General features: G+C 38.9%; 1 non-coding gene across 1 annotated transcript; it reads left to right on the plus strand.

Annotated features, from left to right (window-relative positions):
- The first annotated feature begins 8,136 nt into the window (after positions 1-8,136).
- LOC112391094 (U6 spliceosomal RNA) lies at positions 8,137-8,240 on the plus strand. The gene has a single exon (XR_003001399.1). It is a non-coding gene; the product is annotated as a U6 spliceosomal RNA (small nuclear RNA).
- Positions 8,241-8,462: the final 222 nt, after the last annotated feature.

An 8,462-nucleotide genomic window follows, 5' to 3' on the forward strand; every position in this document is an offset into this window, starting at 1 on the left:
ATGGGACAGCTACTTTCAATGAATGCGTACCCTCTATGGGCCTCCATTCTCACGTGACGATAACAGCAACACAAATAACAAATATTTGTGCGGTATTACATTTTACAGAGACCTATACCCTAAATTCTGTTCTAAAAATCTGTCTACCCTGAGCTAAAACCATAGTTTAATACATTAGTTTCTGACCTGGTGACCTCACAGAAGTCTTTTCCTTTTTCTCACATTTCCCAATCATAAAATGGGAAGAATTTTAACACAACACATTTACATATTTGAAGACTACCATAAAAATACCTTAGCGTGTTCTATTTGAGATTGCAAAGTAAAATACTAATATTGAATGTGAAGTGTTGTTTTGGACCTTCTTCAAGGTTTATTGTCTTTAATAATTGTATCTATAAAATTTTAGCTTTTTTTCTTTTCATTATACAAAATAAAAATAATTTCTCTTGCCTTAATGGGTACTTTGCAAACAGATTCTAACTGAAAACTGAAAGAATTATCATTACTATTTTCCTTAGTGGATAGTACATGATCTTATCCTTCAGACTTCTAAAATCCAGTCTATTTGTATGCAGTAATAAAATTATGAACTACTTTACAGTAGTTTTCATTTCAATATGCTATACAATGCAGTGTACTAGAATCGGGGTGGCGCTGTATAACAGAGTGAAAAGAGACTTGATTTTGGAGACCAAACAGACATGGTTTGAGTTCTGTCTTTACTATTAGCAAGTTACTTTACCCCTCTGTGTTTTAATTTCTTTTTTTTTAACATCTTTATTGGAGTATAATTGCTTTACAATGGTGCGTTAGTTTCTGCTTCATAACAAAGTGAATTAGCTATACATATACACATATCCCCATATCTCCTCCCTCTTGCATCTCCCTCCCTCCCACCCTCCCTATCCCTCCCCTCTAGGTGGTCACAAAGCACCGAGCTGATCTCCCTGTGCTATGCGACTGCTTCCCACTAGCTATCTATTTTACATTTGGTAGTGTATATATGTCCATGCCACTCTCTCACTTTGTCCCAGCTTTCCCTTCCCCTTCCCCGTGTCCTCAAGTCCACTCCCTATGTCTGCGTCTTAATTCCTATCCTGCCCCTAGGTTCTTCATGACCTTTTTTTTTTTTTGAGATTCCATCTATATGTGTTAGCATATGGTACTTTCTTTACTCTTTCTGACTTACTTCACTCTGTATTACAGATTCTAGGTCCACCCACCCCACTACAAATAACTCAAGGTCGTTCCTTTGTATGGCTGAGTAATATTCCATTGTATATATATGCCACATCTTCTTTATCCACTCATCTGTCGATGTGTTTTAATTTCCGCATCAGTACAATAGATAAAATGATTCTGAACTCTAAGAATTTTTGTGAAGCTTAAATAAGAAAATAATAAAAATTTTAAATGCCTGAAAAAACTTAGTCATTCTATAAATTGTTAGACCACTTCCTCTTACCCTCCCTTTAATTAGGCTTCACTGCTTGGGGTTGTCACAGGTGGGTGTATTTCCAGAAAAATTTTACAGGAGAAAATGAAGCACAGTAATCAAAGTCTCCTGGATATTTCTATACACACATATGTCTACATATATGTGTACATTGTATGTATATGTATAAACATTCAGCAAAATGTCTGGAAGATACACATCAATTGATAACGGGGGTTATTCTGGAAAGGATTTGGGATTAGAACAGCAGTCAAGAAAGACTAGCTTTTTCAGAACTCTACTCAATACCTTGTAATAACCTATAATGGAAAAGAATCTGAAAAAGAATATATATATATATATATATGAATCACTTTGCTGTACACCTGAAACTAACACAACATTACAATATTGTATATCAACTCTATTTCAATAAAAAAATTTTTAAAAAGTATCTTAGAACCTCATGGCCAGAAACAGGGGCCACATTGTTTTAAAGAACCCTGCCTATTCCTGGTTTGAAACCCACTCAGAATGCCCGAGAGCCCTGGTTTTCAAAGGTACTTTAGCAAGAACATATTTGTTGCTCTACACCCTAGCCCCAGGCGAGGCCTCTGATTGACAAGGAGAAACAGCATCTGATCGGTGTGGGGGGGGGGGGGGGATCTATCCAGGCTACTCCAGTGCTGGCCTCGTGAGAAATGGCACAGCCAGGCTGGAACCCAGTAATATAACTCCATGCTCTGTGTTGCCTCTTCCATGATTGCATTTTTGTTAGAGGTTTTTATATTCACCCAGCATTTATGCCATTCTTTGGAAACCAAGGTTAGGCTTGCCTTCTCTCTTCTGAAAAATGTAATCTCATTTCTCTGTGCGTGCCAGAACCTGAGAGCACTTTGAAAGTCTCCATATTCAGCTCTCATTATTTACAGAGTAATGGTACTTAGCAATAAATGACACACAGAGGGGATTCTCCATACGGTGGCCATATAAAACCCACACTGATGTGGCACAAGAATAAAAAAAAAGCTCAAGGAGACAGCAAGGAAAGCAAGGTTGTATCTAGTTTTGCCTCTGTTACTATCTCTCTGATTCTGGGCTGGTTATTTAACTTCTCTGGATCTGTTTCGTAATCTTTACATTGTTCAGGTGGTTATCAAAAAGATACAATTTACAGCTCACACGCCAATGCCATAGACTTCTGTTTGACAGACAGCATTGCATCAAAATGCATCAGAAGCAAAAACTCTTTAACTATGGGAGAAATGGACAAAGACATAATTTTAATCGAAAAGCCACCCCTAATTGAGTGGGAGCTGCTCAACTGCAGGGTGGGGGGTTGGCTTTAGATGTTCTCCAAGGTTCCTCCCATCGGGGGAGCCGTCATTCTGGTGATGAGGTCAGCGTTTCTGTGTCTTCACATGACAACCCCAGTCACCTCTGCAAGTCCAGTGCCACAGAATGCACAAGGCAGAACTTCCAGACTCCTTTTGGTTCAAGCACTACTTGTAGACAAAGCCGTGCCCTCAGCTGCAGAATTTAGAACTTCAGACCATGTCATGGATTAGATCGCTGATGAGCAGAGCTCATGGCTTTCAAGCACCGAACACATTTTTTTTTTTTTATCTTTCCAGAGATGGTGTTTGTATGCTTGACTTAGCCGAAATGCATCACGGGTGTTTTCTTTATTATCTCTCTTTTAGTATCTAGTTCCTTGCCACTTTCAGGGTCCCGGATTGGCTCGTACTTCCTCGCATCCCTGAGCTTAAGCCTAGGTTGAAAGTTAGAGCAAAAGTGAAACAGTTTGGAAATGTGGTATGACTGCTTTCGGCTGAAGTGTTAAAATTGCCAGCAAATCAGAAAACAAAGAGAAGACAGAGCATTTGCCCAAAGCAGAATTTCACCAGCATGAATAATTTTCAGGGCTTAGGAGGCTATTAAACTTTTTCTTTACACATATTTCTAAGCTCCATTGAGATCGCTCCCTGAATTCCCAGATGTTTATAATATCTTGATGAGTCAAGCCATGTTCGGTTTCAGAGTCAAGTTGTAAGTCCCCTCCAGCTCAGATTGTTTTAAATTTTATTATCTTTACTAACATTTCTGGCATGCAGCTTTGAGACCATAACGTGAAACTGGGTCAGACAGATGGCTGGACTAGTGGCTTATGACCTAAGTCTCAAAATGTGGGCATGTGCTAAATATAATTACCAAAAGAATACATTCACAATTTTTTATTTAAGTTTTTAGTTAAACAGTGATTGAGTCACCACTCTCCACCAAAGCCTCAAGTGGAAAAGTCTTAAACAGTCTCCACGTATATGCTGCTTGTTTAGTTTATAGTTTTCGTATCTTAAAATTTCTTATTTCATCTTTCATGGACGAGTGCCACTGTTCTTAAACTTCAGAATCCTAGGTACAAGCAGCAGGTGATGCATTCAGGATTACTTCAATGTGGTCAGGAAACTCAAGGCTTTTCTGTTGTTCTCATCCTCATCACCTCCTCTGAAGAAGAAGAATCAGGACCAACTCCTCCCCACACCTACCCAAGGGTACAAAGAGACCCCAGCCCCCTTTGTAATCCAAAGGACCACTATTTGGATGGGTCCACCACATTTGAGAAAGAAAAGAGAGGATTGTCTCTTGCTTTGTGTAATCCTGCGTCACTTAGGTGGTTATCTTAGAAAAGATGCCAGATACTGTCTTACAACCAGAAAGGATACAATAGAGACATTGTAGAGAGACATGATATCACTGGTTACATTGACAAGAGCTAGAATTAGTTGGTAATGTCATTTCCAAATGGTTATTTTCAGGCACCTTTTGTTCTTTGAAGTTTTGTAGGGACCATTGGAGCAGAAATTATACCTAGTACCCATTTGACTATTTTTTTTTAACTCTGTGATTTTTTTTAAAGCCCTTTATGGAGCTTAAAAAAAGAAAGAAAGAAAGAAAGAAAGAATACAACAACATGCTGGCGGGTGGTCTTGAAATGATGGAATCACATCTTTATTTGAACTACGCTTAGGTTTCTTGGCACGTTTAGGGCTGAACAGGTTGGAGAAATTCAGTACAAATAATCTGGGCTGGAAGAGGATGTGAACCTCAACCAAATGCTGGGAGGGACCTGAACATTTTTTTTTTCATCAGATCCTGAACCCATTTCAGCAGCCCTAGCTATACCTCTGAGGTTACACTTCCATGCTGTATAGAGAAAACATACCAGAATTTTCTAGTATAACTACAACCAAATCTGCAGTCTCCACTGGTCCCTACCAAAGAGTTACAGCTAAACATTTCTTACTGTAAAGAGTCAGAAAACAGAGGAACATACAAAAACATCACAATCCGTTCCTTCCTTGTGCCTTATGATATAAACACAGGCCCCAGCAGTTTGTGTCCAAAATACTCAGGGCAGAAACAGTCAATGAGTCCGATTAGAATTGCTCAGCAGATTTAATACACACTTTATTCTACATGCGTCTCCATTTTATTTTCTGTCTTTTATTAATCTTTTAAATATATCAGTGGAAGAAAATTCTTGAGTAACTTTTTTTCTGGAAGCAGAAAACAGGTCAGTTTAGGTAAGATTAATGCACATGTACTGAATTTCTATGGGGGAAAAACAGAAATTAGGACATGAATGAAAAGGAAGGCACACCGTTGTTATTGCTGCATGCCAGGTTGATTTGACCCACTAGTAAACGTGCTATTCAGTGTTTCTATCGATGTAACGGAAAACAGCACAGCTACTTTTTACCTTAAACATTTTTAAGTGGAAAGACTACTAAAAGGTGGTAACCTGGGCTAACCCAACTGTCTTTATTTCTGCTCCCAGTGCTAAGCAGCTGAGAGTTTGGGGTCCAGCCCCAGGACCCAGCTGATTTCACTTCCATGATGGATTATACTACTCAAGTACACAGGACTCCTTGGCCAGCCCTCAGCTCATCTCCTGCATAATTCACCAGGTCACCTCTTTCAAACTGTTTCCCTTGTTAAACCCACAAACTCACGCTTTCAAGATATTACTTTGTAAACTAACACATTGATAAAGAGATTAACTTCTCCCTTCCTAATATTCCCCTTTCCCTTTGGTTTTGGGGGTTGAAATGTTCTTTCCAAGCCAAAGCTTCCACCTTTGCTTTTGTATCTTTTTTTTTAGATTCCACATATAAGTGATATCATATGATATTTGTCTTTCTCTGGCTGGCTTACTTCACCCTGATATCTAAAGCAGACAAAGAATGCACACAAAAAAGAAACTTATAGGCCAATATCACTGATGAACATATATGCAAAAATGCTCAACAAAATACTAGCAAACCGAATCCAACAATATATTAAAAGGATCATACACTTCTGCTTTTAAACCAGTTTGTTAGAATCCCCATCAGGTCCTTGACTGGGCACTACTTACATACAAATTTATGTTCAGGTCCTAAATCTTACCTACAAATCTACTCACATCTCTCTCATCTAAAGATATCCTCCATTCTCTTTAAACCACTGCAACCAGGAGTTTGTACTTGCCGCCCACTAGGACTGACCCCTGACCTTGACAATGACAAACCCAAGTCGGTTCTCAGCCCCCATCACGCTTGCCCTGTCAGCAGCACTTCACACAATCACCCTTAGTCTGTTCAACCCAAGAGGCCAAATCCAATTAACCAATTGCCAAATCTCAACCTGTTGACCCTTCCAGAGCGTTTGAAACCGTTAACTAACCTGTCATTACTGAAACCACCCGCCTCCAGTTTTTCTTGATATTTAATTCTCTTGGTTTGTCTAATAATTCTCCAAATATTTCTTTTCAGTCCTCTTGGTGGAGTCCCCTTCCTCTATCCATCCCTGAAATGTAGACTTTCGATCAAATATACAAAAAACTATATGTAGAAAAAATAGCTTGAAGTGAGTCACTAAAACGTTTTCTCAGGTTAGTTAGAGTGAGTTATTTACTTCCATTTTACTACGGTATATGTTCTATTTTTCTCTAATTATCTTAACGAACTTTCATTTTATTTCCATCAAAATAATGCATACACATGCTTAAAAATTAAATGGCATAGAAATAGTTACAAGGAAAAACAATGCTTGTCTTCGATTCAACCACCACACACTGAATCCTGCTTTCCAGAAAACAACTTTTAATCATTGCTGTTTTAAGACTTACATGCTTTATGTCTTGAAACAATTATTCATAGGAATAGGATACAAGTCAGACTGCTTTAACAAGGAACTCCAAAACACAGTGATATAAGGCACTGCTCTGGCCTCCCTGGGGAGGACATGGCCCTTTTCCACAAGCTTCATAGACATTCTGCCTCACCTGCACTCCAGCCTAGGGAAGGCAGGGAGAGAGAGGAGGGGCGGCCAGGCTCCTTCTATTTCAAGAAACTGACCTAAAGGCTGCACACTACATTCCAGCATGGCTCCTTGTTGGCCATACCTAGCTTCAGGGAAAATGTAGTTGTTAGCTGGGTGTTCATGTACCCAGATTCATTTTTATTGTATAAAAGAAAGGGAGAATGAACATTAAAAGATCCACTAGAAGCCCCTGCCACATGTATGCAGATCCTTCTGAACAATCAGCTTCAGATGTCACCTGTTGGCTTCTGCAATGTTGGATGAAGATCTAGTTCATCTATAACCCCTTCCCTTCTTCCTTCCCCTCCCTAATAGAGTTAGTTCACTAATATTGGTCCCTCTCTATGTTATCTTTATGCCCTCTTTGTAAAATGACCATGTTATCACCTGTATCCTTCCCTCCACTTCTCAATGTTGTAAACAAATCTTACTCTTATACCATCAAGGTTCATAACATTTACATTTTTTTGATGTACCCACATAAAGTCTTTGGTGTTTGTCCCTGGGTTGCTTCTACAAGATGAAAAAACAGTTAATAGCAGTGACAACATTTGATGGTGTAAACATTAATCACTTGTGCTGAGTAGTGCACTTTAGCTCCACTCTCGTCTCTGAGACACCAAGATCGTGAACACTCTCTAAAGAGGATCTTCCTAGAATCAAGTTCAAGTTGATTCTCCCTTCTAATGTCCTCACCATTTATTCAAACTCGTGTCATAGTTTACTTTGCTCTATTTCTGAACTATGAATTTATTGCATAGTTTATCCTTCTGCTTCTGAATGGTTTTTCTTTGTCATCTTTCCTCCATCCCTAATATCTTCAGCTTCCCACTCCTTCTATCAATTGCTTGAACCTCACTTCATTCATCTTCGTTCATTCAGCCTCATTCATCATCCTGAGATGTACCCGAGCTCATTTGCTTCATATCCAGATTATGATTTTCTTTTAAAAGATTTTTTTGATATGGACCATTTTTAAAGTCTTTATTGATTTTCCTACAATATTGCTTCTGTTTTATGTTTTGGCTTTTTGGCCCCAAGGCATGTGGGATCTTAGCTTGCCGACCAGGGATCGAACCTGCACCCCCTGCATTGGAAGGTGAAGTCTTAACCACTGGACCACCAGGGAAGTCCCTTGTCAGCACTTTAAAAAATCAGTTTTCCTTCTACTTCCTCTGATATCTGCCATGCTTTCTTTTCACTGTATGTTTAAACCTTTTTTTCTTTTACTATAATTTTAATGAGGCTTCAACTGAGAGATTAAATAGAGTGTGCTCAGTCTGGCGTTTTCTACTGGAAGTACACATTTTATGTTGAAAAATTTCAGCAGTTTGGTGCTCACTTTGGCAGCACATATGGTAAAATTGGAACGATACAGAGGTTACCGTGGCCCCTGCACAAGGATGAGACACAAATTCGTGAAGTGTTCCATATTTTTTGCACCCCAATGTTCATGGCAGCACTATTTACAATAGCCAAGACATGGAAGCAAACTAAGTGTCCATCAACAGATGAGTGGGTAAAGAAGATGTGGCACATATATACAATGGAATATTACTCAGCCACAAAAAAGAATGAAATAATGCCATTTTCAGCAACATGGATGGACCTAGAGATTATACTTAGTGAAGTAAGTCAGAAAGAGAAAGACAAATATTAT

The sequence above is a fragment of the Neophocaena asiaeorientalis genome, unplaced genomic scaffold, assembly GCF_003031525.2.
Source record: "Neophocaena asiaeorientalis asiaeorientalis breed wild unplaced genomic scaffold, Neophocaena_asiaeorientalis_V1.1 scaffold896, whole genome shotgun sequence".
In the NCBI taxonomy this organism is placed as follows: Eukaryota; Metazoa; Chordata; class Mammalia; order Artiodactyla; family Phocoenidae; genus Neophocaena; species Neophocaena asiaeorientalis.